Source organism: Mobula hypostoma, chromosome 2 (genome assembly GCF_963921235.1).
Source record: "Mobula hypostoma chromosome 2, sMobHyp1.1, whole genome shotgun sequence".
Taxonomy (NCBI): domain Eukaryota; kingdom Metazoa; phylum Chordata; class Chondrichthyes; order Myliobatiformes; family Myliobatidae; genus Mobula; species Mobula hypostoma.
In genome coordinates this window covers 249,621,774-249,635,224 of record NC_086098.1, presented here as the reverse complement: position 1 = coordinate 249,635,224, position 13,451 = coordinate 249,621,774, and the positions used below count along the sequence as shown (strand labels likewise).

General features: G+C 44.5%; 2 non-coding genes across 2 annotated transcripts; both read left to right on the top strand.

Moving 5' to 3' along the window:
• Positions 1 to 455: 455 nt before the first annotated feature.
• Positions 456 to 537, top strand: trnal-uag (transfer RNA leucine (anticodon UAG)). The gene has a single exon. It is a non-coding gene; the product is annotated as a tRNA-Leu (tRNA).
• A 12,393-nt stretch (positions 538 to 12,930) lies between these two features.
• trnag-gcc (transfer RNA glycine (anticodon GCC)) lies at positions 12,931 to 13,001 on the top strand. Its single transcript has one exon. It is a non-coding gene; the product is annotated as a tRNA-Gly (tRNA).
• The last annotated feature ends 450 nt before the right edge of the window (positions 13,002 to 13,451 follow it).

The window sequence follows — 13,451 nt, the reverse complement described above, 5'->3', positions numbered from 1 at the left end:
ACAGCTACAGTCTCCCTTACTGCCACGCTCAGCGCTAGCTCCAGGCAGGCCCTGGAGATGTCCTGGCAGCGACCATCTTCCGCTTTTCAGTAGACATCTCTCCATTTTTAAACTGAAAGGGCATAGCTGTTTGTACCTCGAGCCAGCATTTTTTTTATTATTTCAGCCGCCCCTAATATGGAGAATAGATATTTCGGACGGTGTCACAGGAAACTTGGAATATTCGATGGTTCTGTAGTGAGCTTTTGTTACGTAACCGGCAACAATGAATATCAATCGAGTCAGGTTATATAAAAACAAAAGCAACAGGAATTCTGCAGATGCTGGAAATTCAAGCAACACACATCAAAGTTGCTGGTGAACGCAGCAGGCCAGGCAGCATCTCTAAGAAGAGGTACAGTCGACGTTTCAGGCCGAGACCCTTCGTCAATACTATGTAATGAGTGCAAAACTGTGGTAGTGTGGCCGAGTGGACTAAGGCGCTGGATTTAGGCTCCAGTCTCCAAGGAGGCGTGGGTTCGAATCCCACCACTGCCATGGTGTGAAGATTCAATTCTTCCTTTCCACTAATGTATACAATCGACAATATTATTGATGTCTGTAAACGTTGACCAATATTTACAGTATGCGATTTAACCCTATTTATCTTTAACCGCCTTGAATATGCAGTGACTTGAATACACAAAGCGAAGTAATCGGTATTCGAGTCGCAAAGGCCTGTGAAACGCCATGTGAAATCGCCCGGGTTGGAAAACAATTATCAGCCTCCTACCAACTTCACGCTGCAAAACGCAAGAAAGCGGAAAACAACGCGTTTGGAAATGATGACAGCCTCATCTAACTGAACAGTGCGTGTTGCTCCTCGTTCCGCCGAAATTGCTGGATCGGTACTGACTTTGTAAACTTTTTAATGTTCTTTTTTTCTCTCTGCAGCATCTTGTTTCATGATTGCAAGTGGGGGGCTGCTTCCATAAAACCCGCCTTCACAACAGAGCAATTCACCACATAAAATAAAGACTCCGCTCTCTCGTCTTATTACTACCGTCAGTAGCGTAGACACGCACTCGACGTTTTAAGAACAGGAGTCAACCATCCCATGAACTGTACTTCATTATCTCTGGGGTTCTTTTTGCATTAGTAACTTAATATTGTATGCTTTTCTTACTACAAAATTTAGTATGTTTATACATTACATTGCACTGCTACCGCAGACACATATTTCACGACATATGTCAGTGATATTAAAACTGATTGTGATTCTAATTCTGATACTGTCTAATTCTGATGTGTCCGTGTGGGTCAGGTGCTGATTTATTCCGCATTTGGAAGCTGGATATTGTCCCTGAAATTGTTTTTCATTCGGAATTTCAACCACCAGGGACAGGAGCATGATGTTCAGGTGCCTTTGTGGCCATCTCTGCGTATGCAAATTTGGTTTGAGCCTCCAAAAACATTTATCAAATGAGTCTTTTAATCTGTTCTCAAACAAAACCGTTTGTTTCGATGTAAAGCAGCTGATGTCGGACTGGTAGGGTGGCTGAGTGGTCTAAGGCGCCAGGCATAAGGACTGAATTTCCACCCGTAGGAAAGCGAGTAGAAACCATCCATACATGCAAACACCCCTCAAAGTTGCAAGCGGCTCCAATGTGAAACATTTTGTATTCAGTTTTCCTTATGACGTACAGAGAGGCCATTTGATCTGTCTTATCTCTGTGGGACCATAGACCCCGCCTTCCTGCATTTAACCTACATTGATTACATCTTCCAATATTCAGATCATCAAGAATCAGGCAGCACGGGCCATAGAACATAGAAACATTGAAAACCTACAGCACAGTACAGATCCTTCGGCCCACAAAGTTGTGCCGAACATGTCCCTACCTTAGAAATTACTCGGCTTACCTATAGCCCTCTATTTTTCTAAGCTCCATGAACCTATCCAAAAGTTTTTTTTTAAAGACCGTATCGTATCGGCCTCCACCACCGTGGCCGGCAGCCCATTCCACGCACTCACCACTCTGCGTAAAAAAATTACCCCTGACATCTCCTCTGTACCTACTCCCCAGCATCCTAAACCTGTTTCCTCTTGTGGCAACCACTTCAGCCCTAGGAAAAAGCCTCTGACTATACACATGATCAATGTCTCTCATCATCTTATACACCTCTATCAGGTCACCTCTCATCCTCCGTCGCTCCAAGGAGAAAAGGCCGAGTTCACTCAATCTATTCTCATAGGGCATGCTCCCCAATCCAGGCAACATCCTTGTAAATCTCTTCTGCAACCTTTCCATAGTTTCCACATCCTTCCTGTAGTGAGATGACCAGAACTGAGCACAGTACTCCAAGTTGGGTCTGGCCAGGGTCCTATATAGCTGTAACATTACCACTTGGCTCCTAAATTCAATTCCACGATTGATGAAGGCCAATACGCCTTCCTGCGCAACCTGCGCAGCTGCTTTGAGCGTCCTATGGACTTGGACCCCAAGATCCTTCTGATCCTCCACACTGCCAAGAGTCTTACCATTAATATTATATTCTGCTATGATATTTGACCTTCCAGAATGAATCACTTCACACTTATCTGGGTTGAACTCCATCTGCCACTTCTCAGCCCAGTTTTACATCCTATCAATGTCTCGGTGTAACCTCTGACAGCCCTCCACACCTCCAACCTTTGTGTCATCAGCAATCTTACTAACCCATCCCTTCACTTCCTCATCCAGGTCGTTTATAAAAATCACTAAGAGTAAGGGTCCCAGAACAGATCCCTGAGGCACACCACTGGTCACCGACCTCCATGCAGAATATGACCCATCTACAACCACTCTTTGCCTTCTGTGGGCAAGCCAGTTCTGGATCCACAAAGCAATGTTCCCTTGGATTCCATGCCTCCTTACTTTCTCAATTGAACCCACATACCGGGAACTGTGCAGGAACAACTCCACTCATTAGCAAAAGTGAAGCATAGAGCAAAATTATTGTTTTTTGAGCAATAAACGGCCATTAAAAGATTCGAGACTGCAGTCTTCAGATCACTCTAATTAACGTTATCGGAATCAGACGCCTTTTCCATTAGGCCATACGACCAACAGTATTATAAAATTGAAAAACCCAGTCGACGCCACTGCCACACACAGCCCTCAGAAATCACCTGTCGGATGTGAGATCTCGGTACTGGGGTTGCAGAGTGGTGGTGGGGGAAGGGGAGACGGGAGTCACAATAACAGCACGTGAAGACCCGGCCTGGAGTCGCAGCTGGAGGTTGCGCAATCGCTTTGAAGGTGTCCGTGGTCGTTGGAACCCGCATTGAAGGTGCTGGAGTCCGGGTTTTGAATATGCCCTGGGTTGGTAGAGCCGCCGAGATCGACAGCGGGGCCGCAATCTGAAGTCCTGCTAGCGTCGGAGCCAGTCGGCTCTGGGGTCTGCAAATGGAAGATCTTGCATATCGTTGCCGAACATAACAAAGTCAAAGAAACGGCGATTGCACGCATGGCTCCGACAGAGGATGAAATAACGGGCAGGTCCATAACAAACGGCAAAGAAAGTGTCCCGGAGGTGTGGAAGGGACTGGGATAGGGAAGCCAAGTACCTCCTCATAGCGGAGAGGGTCGCCCTCAGAGCTCGACGGGAGAAACAACGGGAGGCAGAGTCAATTAAATGTGAGTACCTGGGATCCTACGCTCTGTCCGCCAGAGAAAGCAAGATCTCCCTGTAGCCACACATTTTAATTCCACGTCCCATTTCCATTCTGATATGTCTATCCACGGCCTCCTCTACTGTCAAGATGAAGCCACACTCAGGTTGGAGGAACAACACGTTATATTCCGTCTGGGTAGCCTCCAACCGGAGGGAATGAACATTGACTTCTCTAACTTCCGATAATGCCCCTCCTCCCCTTCTTACCCCATCCCTTATTTATTTATTTATTTATTTATTTATTTATTTATTTATTTATTTATTTATTTATTTATTTATTTATTTCCCTTTTCTTTTCTCTCTCTCTCTCTCTCTCTCTCTCTCTCTCTCTCTCTCTGCCCCTCTCACAATAACTCCTTGCCTTCTCTCTATCTTCTTCTGGTGCTCCCCTCCCCCTTTCTTTCTCCCTAGGCATCCCGTCTCATGATCCTCTCCCTTCTCCAGCTTTCTATCCCCTTTTCAATCAACTTTCCAGCTCTTGGCTCCATCCCTACCCCTCCTGCCTTCTCCTATCATTTCGGATCTCCCCCTCCCCCTCCCACTTTCAAATCTCTTACTAGCTCTTCCTTCAGTTAGTCCTGACGAAGGGTCTCGGCCCGAAATGTCGACTGTACTGATTCCTATAGAGGCTGCCTGGCCTGCTGCGTTCCACCAGCATTTTGCGTGTCTTCCTTTCCATAGATTCAACCTGAACTGCTGACTTCCAACAGCGTTTAGTGTGTGTTGCCCTAAATTTGCACTATCTGTAAAATCTCATGTGCCCGTGATTCCATACACCTGCGTTGAGCATGAGAACCAGTCATTCCGTTACAGGCGGATTCTGCCGCTTATCTCTGTGATAACATCGTCGCGACAGTATCCACAACGGGGTACTTGCCAATGAGGCGAATGCCCACGGTGATATTATGCACTAATTGCCGCGACAATGCACCAGTCTTGGTGCTCAACCTATTAGCCGCTGCCAGAACATTATTGTACCCACCTCAGTAACGCTACTCGCAGTGATGCACTCAAAGCCTCTGAGAGAGTCCACTTTAGCCCTCAAATTATTCAGTGCTGAGTTGGAAGCACTTGAAACATGTATGGTCATCAGAGACTGGAACATGCACTCTCTTCTACATCCTACAGGAGAGACACGACTATCTGAAATGGCATCTCAACACCATCAAGCATATTGATGAAAGTAACGCATTTTCGCTTGACGCCTAAGTATTCATTTCTAAGTCGCTAAAGACAAAGCCTCGGATTTTGCTTTTGACATCTTCAACTTATCCGTATAACGTTCACCTGCCAGTTATCTGACCGCACTTCTGAATGCCCAATATCCCCGAATGCATTTGACGACCTTTCTCAATCTCCACAGTTCTGCGGTTCCAAGCCGTTTTCAGACTACTGAATGCAATCACCTTCATTTATGTCCAGACATCTTGTACATATACAACGGACGCCAGAACACGGTACCTTGTAAAGCAACAGTAGTCACAGACCTGCCATCAATGAACAGCCCCTAGCCACTATCCTTCAATGGGTAGGTCATATTAAATCCAATCTACCTCATCAAGGTGTACCCATGAGGAAACATCTTTTGGATCAGCCTGCCAAATGGGCCTGAACGAACGCTTTGTTAAACATGCAGCACCATATCCCTTACCCTCAATCAAACAGTATTATTCCTACTCCAAACTACTTACTCAATTTTCTAATACATGTGCTCCCACCAAAAAAGCCAGATTGAATATCCTGAATAAATCTATAGTTTTCCAGCTCTGTGAGGACCCTACCCGTGACAACGAATTGCACAGATTCACCACCCTCTGGCTAAAGAAATTCCTCTTAACCTCGGTTCCATAAAGATTTCGCTTTAATTTGAGGCTGTGTCCTACGGTGTCAGATACCCCCACCATAGGAGACATCCCCTCCACATCCACTCCATCCAACCCTTGCCACATTCGATGTGTGCCAATGAGATCATCTCTCATTCTTCTGAATCCCAGTAAGTACTGACCCACACCCATCATACGCTCTTCATATGACAATCCTTTCAATCCAGGAATCATTTTTGTGGATCTCCTTTCAATGCATTCCAGTTTCAGCACATCCTTTCTTAAATAAGTCGCCCAGGATTGCTCACAATACTCCAAGTCAGGCCTCACCAGCGCTTTACAAAGCCTCAACATTACATCCTTGTTTTTATAATCTAGCCCTCTCGAAATTAATGCTAACATTGTAGTTTGTCATTCGCACCACTAACTCAATCTGCAAATTAACCTTCAAGGAATGTTGCACGAGGATTGCCAATTCTCTTTGCATGTCAGATTTTTGAATTTTGCCTCCATTTAGGAATAAGGTCTGCGCTTTACGCATGACAATACACTCCCAGGCACTGTTATTCATTTTCCATTTCTTTGCCTATTCTGTTAATCTGTTTAAGTCCTTCTTTAACCTCTCTGCTTCCTCAAAACTACCTGCTCCTCCACCTATCTTCATATCGTCCACAATCAAAGCCATAAAGCCATCAAGTCCGTCATCCAAATCATTGACATATAACGTAAAAAGATGCGGTCCCACACAGAGCCTTGTGGAACACAGGTAGTCACCGGCAGCCAACCAGAAGAGGCTTCCTTCATTCCCACACTTTTCCTCATGCCAATAAGCCAATGTTCTCTCTGTGTTACTATCTTTTCTGTAATGTCACCAGCGCTTAGCTTTTTAAACAGCCTCAAGACCTTCTGAAAATCCAAGTACACAACATCTACAGATTCTCCTTTGTCTATTCTGCGGGTTACTTCGTCAAAGAATTTCAACAGTTTGTCAGGAAAGATTTTTCCCTTAACGAAACCATGCTGACCACCGGCTACTTTGTCATGTGCCTCCAAATACCTCGTTACGACATCCTTAACAATGGACATCTTCCCAACCACTGAGGTCCGACCAAACTAGTTTACAATTTCCTTACTTCTGCCTCTATCCTTACTTGGACATTTGCAATTTTCCAGGTGCCCGGAATCATTGCTAGAATCAATTCATTCTTGCAAGCTCACTGCTAAAAACTCCACAATCTCTTCAGCAACTCTTTGATAAACCTAGGGTGTAGAGCATCTGCTTCAGGTAACCTATCTAATTTCAGTTTTCCGTGAACGTTCTCCCTACTGATAGTAACCTCACACATTCCTGACCCCTGACATTCTTGAGCTTCCGTCATACTGTCAGTGTCTAGAACAGCGAAGACTGATGCAAAATACATAGTCAGTTCATCCGCAATTTCCTTGTCCCCAATTACTATCTCACCAGCATCATTTTCCAGCTCGTGAGAAGGCTCGTCGAAGCATGCAAGGAGAGAAATGGAGAGAACTTTTTGAAAATCTTGTCCATTCACCATGTGTTCAGTACTGCTTTTGAGAAGGTGCAGCTTCCCCTAAAGCAAGATGATGAGCGGAAACGAGGAACTGTGTGGTCATGTGACGTCCAGCAGTATCTAGAGTGACAAGAACAACTAAATTTTCCGAAATACTATGGAATAGAAAAAGGGAATAACTGAGAAGATGTTGGGACACGAGGATGCCTTTTCTACTGACGAGTCTGATGTTCATTACTCCAAGAGTACTTGCCGCATTATTAGAGCAACCGAGGACATCCCTTTCCAGAGAGTTCTTGCCTATTTGCACCAGCGGAGGTTGAAAGTGTTTGGCGGCACCTACTCAAACTGGAGGAAGCTAAGCTGAGTCATGGAGTAAGGGGACCTGAGCCGCCGGAAAACACGAATGATAGACAGGAGGAGGCACCCTCTTGTAGACAGGAAAGGTCACAAGAGGCAGTTGAAGATGTAGGAGCAGAAGATGCGATAAGGAGGTCTCAAAGAGTGAGGAAACCCCCATATAGGCTGCCCTATGACGCACCGGAGAAACAGTGCTGCGTCAGTCCCCGGAGTGAAGTATGTCACGACCACTTACAAATGCATTGCAGGTCCTGACATCACGGAATGTCTTTGCAAAACTGTGTTGGTAATGATAGGTCCTCACAGTCATGGGGACATGCCTATTTCAGGTCGGGAGACAGTGTAACGACCTGGTGAAGATTTTTACTGCTATGCTGCAGGTATTTCAGTTTAGCACTTCTGTAAAACTAGTCTGTTCTTCTTTTAACGTTTGGGATTGAGAAAAAGATAAGGAGCTTTGCTGTTCAACTTAGGAATGTTGTGTCAGCCAATTAGGATGGTGGAATTGGGCGAAGGTTCTGGAGAACGCTGGGCGCAGAGGTTTTAATGACGGACACTGGTGTGGGACAAGGTCACACTGGCGGGAGCAGGGAAAAGACAGGAGGAAAGATGGCTGAGGAAGCGGTCCCTGTTGCACAAGGTGCCTTGTGCAGATGAACGGCTTCCAGGCGGAAGGACCTATGCTTCCTTTGGGGAGCCCGTTTGTTCAAGATGGATTTCGACCGTCATTCGGAAGGTGATGTGTGCTTTCACGCAGACCGTGGGTCCTGCGCTTGAGTTAAAGAGAACGTCAACACGAGCTCCAACCCATGTGTACATTTGGACTCCATTAACTGTAAGGGGCCCCTATATTTCCTTCTCTTTTTTTCTACTAACTGTTCAATAAAGCTGAAATTTGTAAATATACTCTCTTTATAATGCACGTAATGTAAGATCTGTTATTTCTTACCGAAGGCTCATTGTTTGGGGGCAGATTTTACACAGTATTCGCTCAGATTGGGGTGCGGGTCGTCGAAACATCTCAGTCTCCCAGTCTGATAGGACCCAAGTCATATCGACAAGAAACGTAGGGAGTTCAAGAAAGGTGGTTTGAGCCCATTGACTTGATAGCGAGGGGCTAACCAGTCATGTTTCTAGAGACGGCTGGGGAAAAGGGGTTTGACGTGTATCCAGTTGAAACACAGTTTTGCAAAAGGTGTGGTAATACCTGCCCAATTAAAGCTAAGTCCCTCACAACATTAAAAACCATATTTTGCAACTTAAAGATCGGTTCATGTCAGGTATGTTTGAAGTAGTAATGTAATGAGTATCATCTACGAAGCACATTTCAGGAAGCCCTGTTATTGACAGGTAAAATAGAGAATAATCATAAAAAACAATCTGTTTACCCATTCTTAATTAAATCCAAACCACATCATACAGCCAAGGGCAGCAACAGTTGCCACTGAAAAGGTTGTGTCATTAGTTGTCGTCACTCACATCATGGATTAAGGTATATATGAAAATCATTGGAGCTCCAGAGTTACTGAGGCACATGATAATCCATAATCTTGCTTCTGGTTTGTGTCTACATCAACAGCACCATTACATTCACTATAATTGTACTCGAATTGTAAGTCACTTTATCTGAAAGAAGACCCGAAAAGAAAACATGTCTTCCCCCTGTTCCAAGCACTTCCATCTTCTGGCAATACTACCGTTATTCCCCCACAAATGCTGTATCAGCATACATCAGTCTAATTTCCTTCAAGCAATCTCGCCTCCGTTCTTCGCAAAATCGGTCGCAGTACATGCAACCTTCAATTATGAGGCCAATTCGACCATTATGAGGCCACTATCAGTAGTACTCCAATAACAATCGTTTCTGAATAGCAGCGTATTTTTGTTATTCTGTGTATTTAATCTATTGAAAAGTTATCTCCCTTAACATGTTCACAGCACCTGTCCGAACTGCAGTCGTGAGGAATCAGATATTGATTTCTATCACAGTGTTGGACCAGGAGGCTCCCTTAGTTACCCGATGTACTGCTAGCTGAGCCAATGTTTGTCCTCCAACAGCCAGATCTAAAATTATATTCCCAATTGTGGCATTGATTTTCCAAAGGCATTGTTTCCATTTCTTGGTATAACTCATTGCTGCTGCTGCCATACAACATGTCTGTCTCACTATTGCGTATTGTAAGGAAAACTGATTACTTACAGGTAACATAGACAATGGAAATTTTCCAGAAGTACTGATAAAACAACTTGTAAGTTTTGTCTCAAGACATTTGCACATATTGTGAACCTTTTCATTCTACTGGCCCGCTGTACGATGTTCTCCTGTGTACAGCTAATAATGTTCAAAGCATCTTTTGGAAAATACATGGCTGTAACCGCCTCAGTAGATATATCTTGAGTGAATTACTGCTCCGCTGAATAGATATATCTTGAATGAATCACTGCCCCACTCTCACGTGTGTGATCCACAGAACTCCTCCCTTCATTCTCTACATGTGAGGAACCATCTACAGCAATAAATGAGTATTTTAAACGTTAATGCCCCTCTTCCCCTTCTTACCCCATCCCTAATTCCCTCTCTCTCTCTCTCTGTCTCTCTCTCTGTCTCTCTCTCTCTCTCTCTCTCTCTCTCTCTCTCTCTCTCTCTCTCTCTCTCTCTCTCTCTCTCTCTCTCTCTCTCTCTCTCCCCCCCCCCCCCCGTCCCTCTCACAATAACTTCTTGCCTGTTCTCCATCTTCTTCTGGTGCTCCCCTCCCCCTTCTCCCCCTTCTCCAGCCTTGTATCGCTTTTGCCAATCAACCTCCCAACTCTTAGCTTCATCCCCTCCCTCTCCTGTCTTCTCCTATCATTTTGGGTCTCCCCCACCCTCTCCCACTTTCAAATCTCTTACTTTCTCTTTTTTCCGTAGGTCCTGACGAAGGGTCTCGACCTGAAACGTCGACTGTACCTCTTCCTATAGATGCTGCCTGGCCTTCTGCGTTCCACCGGAATTTTGTGTGTGTTGCTTGATTTTTTCCTTTATGTCTTGTTCTTGAGTATTGCTTTCTAATCTCCAACCTCCCTGCTTATTATTTTGATACAAGTGGTCCCCTGGGATCATTTGCTATAAAATCGTAACACTACAGTTTTCTGCAAGGAAGGTAGAAACTTCAATAACTTTCCAAATATATGCCAACCCTGCAATGCCAAGGATGGTTGAGTACGACATTTGATTTCGAATATCTAGCTAAATAAATGTGTGTTTTAAGATGGTGCGGGAATTAATGCGGAAATGCTGTTTGGACCAATCCAATATTTAAATTGAGCCTCCATTTGCAATTCACCTGACAAAATACTGTTTGCTTCAAAAGAATTTTCCAAGGACTCCGAAACACTAAATCAATATGCCAAGTCTTGAACAACATCCTTTATGTTCTGTAACAGAAAACAGAATTGTCAGTAAAACAACTTTAGGATTTCTCCACAAATGCTCCAATCTTTCCAAAATGTTAAATTCAAATTCAAATGTAACTGCCTACTAACGGGCAATTAATTTCCCTGACTACTCACTTAACCCGTAGAAATGTGGGCATCTCATATCCGGAATAGAGGTGCACATATTTCCATCCAGCCCCAGTGTGGAATCTGGGTTACCCTAAAATCAAAGCCATGCTTGCACTGTTCTTCGTTCAGAGCCTTCCGCGAGTAATTGTAAAACTTAGAACACGCAGTTAATTCCTACCATGAAGAACTTTTACACATTTTTCAACGAATCGAGGTGGGTGCGCTGACACATTAACACATTGATGTAACGTCTCAGGGCACAGTCATTTAATACAGCCGTTGCACTCTCTGAGAAACACTCTCTCTCTCAAGTGAGCTCACACGTGGCTACATATTACATAATTAAAACATACAAACTTTACATCATTGCAGAATATCTCACGTTCCTAAGGATTAAACTGTTCCCAAATATGCAGTAGCAATCCGACAAAACTGAAGAATTGTGCTACTCTAAGATCTTACAATCAAGATATGCTGTAAGTTATTCATCGTGCACAAGTAAACAACATTCAACAAGCTTAAAGCATGACACTCCACATCAACCAAAATTCCGACACATGCGGAAATTTCCGCAACTCCCTTCTCTGATCTGTGTTAGGATTCAGATTCAATTACAATCCCGAGCATAATGACCAACATTACTATAGATAAGACAGCAGATTTGAATTCTGTACAGGGATGGTTGCCGCCGACCACAACCTCCGTGACTGTGTGAAAGTGCACTCCAGCACAATGTTACCTCGCCCCGACAATCTCTCCGCTGGCTTCTATCCTGACCTGCAATTCCCCACACCATGTCTAAAGTTCTCTAAAATATGTCATTAATATTATTATTAGCGCCCCTTGTCTGTCCTGTCTCAATAATCCGCCTGAGATCACATCGCCCCTTGAGAACTTGTCCACTTTAATGTTCTTCAAGACACCCAGCACCATGTAACAGGCACAAAGTGCTGGAGGAGCTCAGCAGGTCAGGCAGCATCTATAGAAAAGAGTACAATCGACATTTCGGACCGAGACCCTTCAGCAGGAGCGGAGAGAAAAAAAAGAAGCCGAGGAGTGGATTTAAATGGTGGGGGGGGGGGGGGGGAGAGAACTCAAGATATATTGGTGAAACCGGGAAGGGGAGGGCTGAAGTAAAGAGCTGGAAAGTTGATTGGTGAAAGAGATACAGGGCTAGAGAAGGGGGAATCTGATAGGAGAGGAGAAAAGACCATGGAAGAAAGAAAAAGTGAGAGGAGCACCAGGGGCGAGTGATGAGAAGGCGAAGAGATAAGGTGAGAGAGGAAAACGAGGATGAGGAATGGTGAAGGAGAGGCGGGAGCGTGACTGAAAGTTATCTCTGGAACTCTTTCTTCCATCCCAGTACAATTTATTTGTATACTTTATCAATATGGTAACCAGGAAACGAGGTGGGCTCTTCCGAGACCGAAAGGAAAATCAGTGTGTGCACAAAGAGTTATTTCATGCGTATATTTTAAAGTTGTAGACAGTCAGGAGACAAACAGAGTTTTCAGGAAGGAGAGCAGAAACAAACCGCGTCAGATTAACTTTAATAAAAAGTTAATGCATTTGATATCTCAGCGAAATGGAAGTGGTTGTGCGCCGTAGATCTGATTAGATGTGTCCCACGTTGTCGTGGGGTGGCAATGGGATTAATGGGGAGATACATTGGTTAACATCTGCTTGTCACAGGAGGAGATGCCGGGTGAATGCTGTTTAACAAAGGCACAGACTCTGTCGGTGAAGGGCAGCAGGGAAGATCCAAGCAATTACAAGTTCTTTGTCTGTGGTTGACATTAGCTAGTATTTGAAAAATCCGTGAAGTTGGAATTCTCTGCACTCAGCTAAGCAAGGAGCTTTGATACAATTTATGTGGGAAGTACTGTTGACAACAAAAGAAAATTCTAAGGATATCAAAAAATAGTTTCAGAAGTGTACTGCTGATGTGGAGTCCACGTCATTCCCGACAAGTACTTGCATTGGTGGTTCAGTGGTAGAATTCTCGCCTGCCACGCGGGAGGCCCGGGTTCGATTCCCGGCTAATGCACGTAAACTTTTTCCTTTCGTCATGGCACACATCAACAGCAGTAACCCACATAACCTGCAATTCGCCAAAACGGGGAGATGCCATCTCCCTCCATCAATTCTGGTCTTGGACCATCTGAACAATAAGAATCTAGTAACTGCAACTTGGCCTTCAGCACCAAAATGCAAAACACTCTCATCTACAAATTCTTCCACCTGAGTTTCGGCAACCCCTTGGCAAGTGAATCCTCGACTTCCCGACTAAAAAGCCGCCACGTATAATACACAAAAATATTCCCGATAGGCTTATTCTCAGTGCTCCTGCACTACTAAGAGGGGGTTCGTCGTCACGATGTATCCCTTGCACGTCTGGACTGTGAACTGACTGGATACCTCTCTCCCCTCAGAGGTGGAATGGAAGGCATCATTCGTTTCACCTAGAAAAGTGAATGTCAGCATCGGATGTACTTAA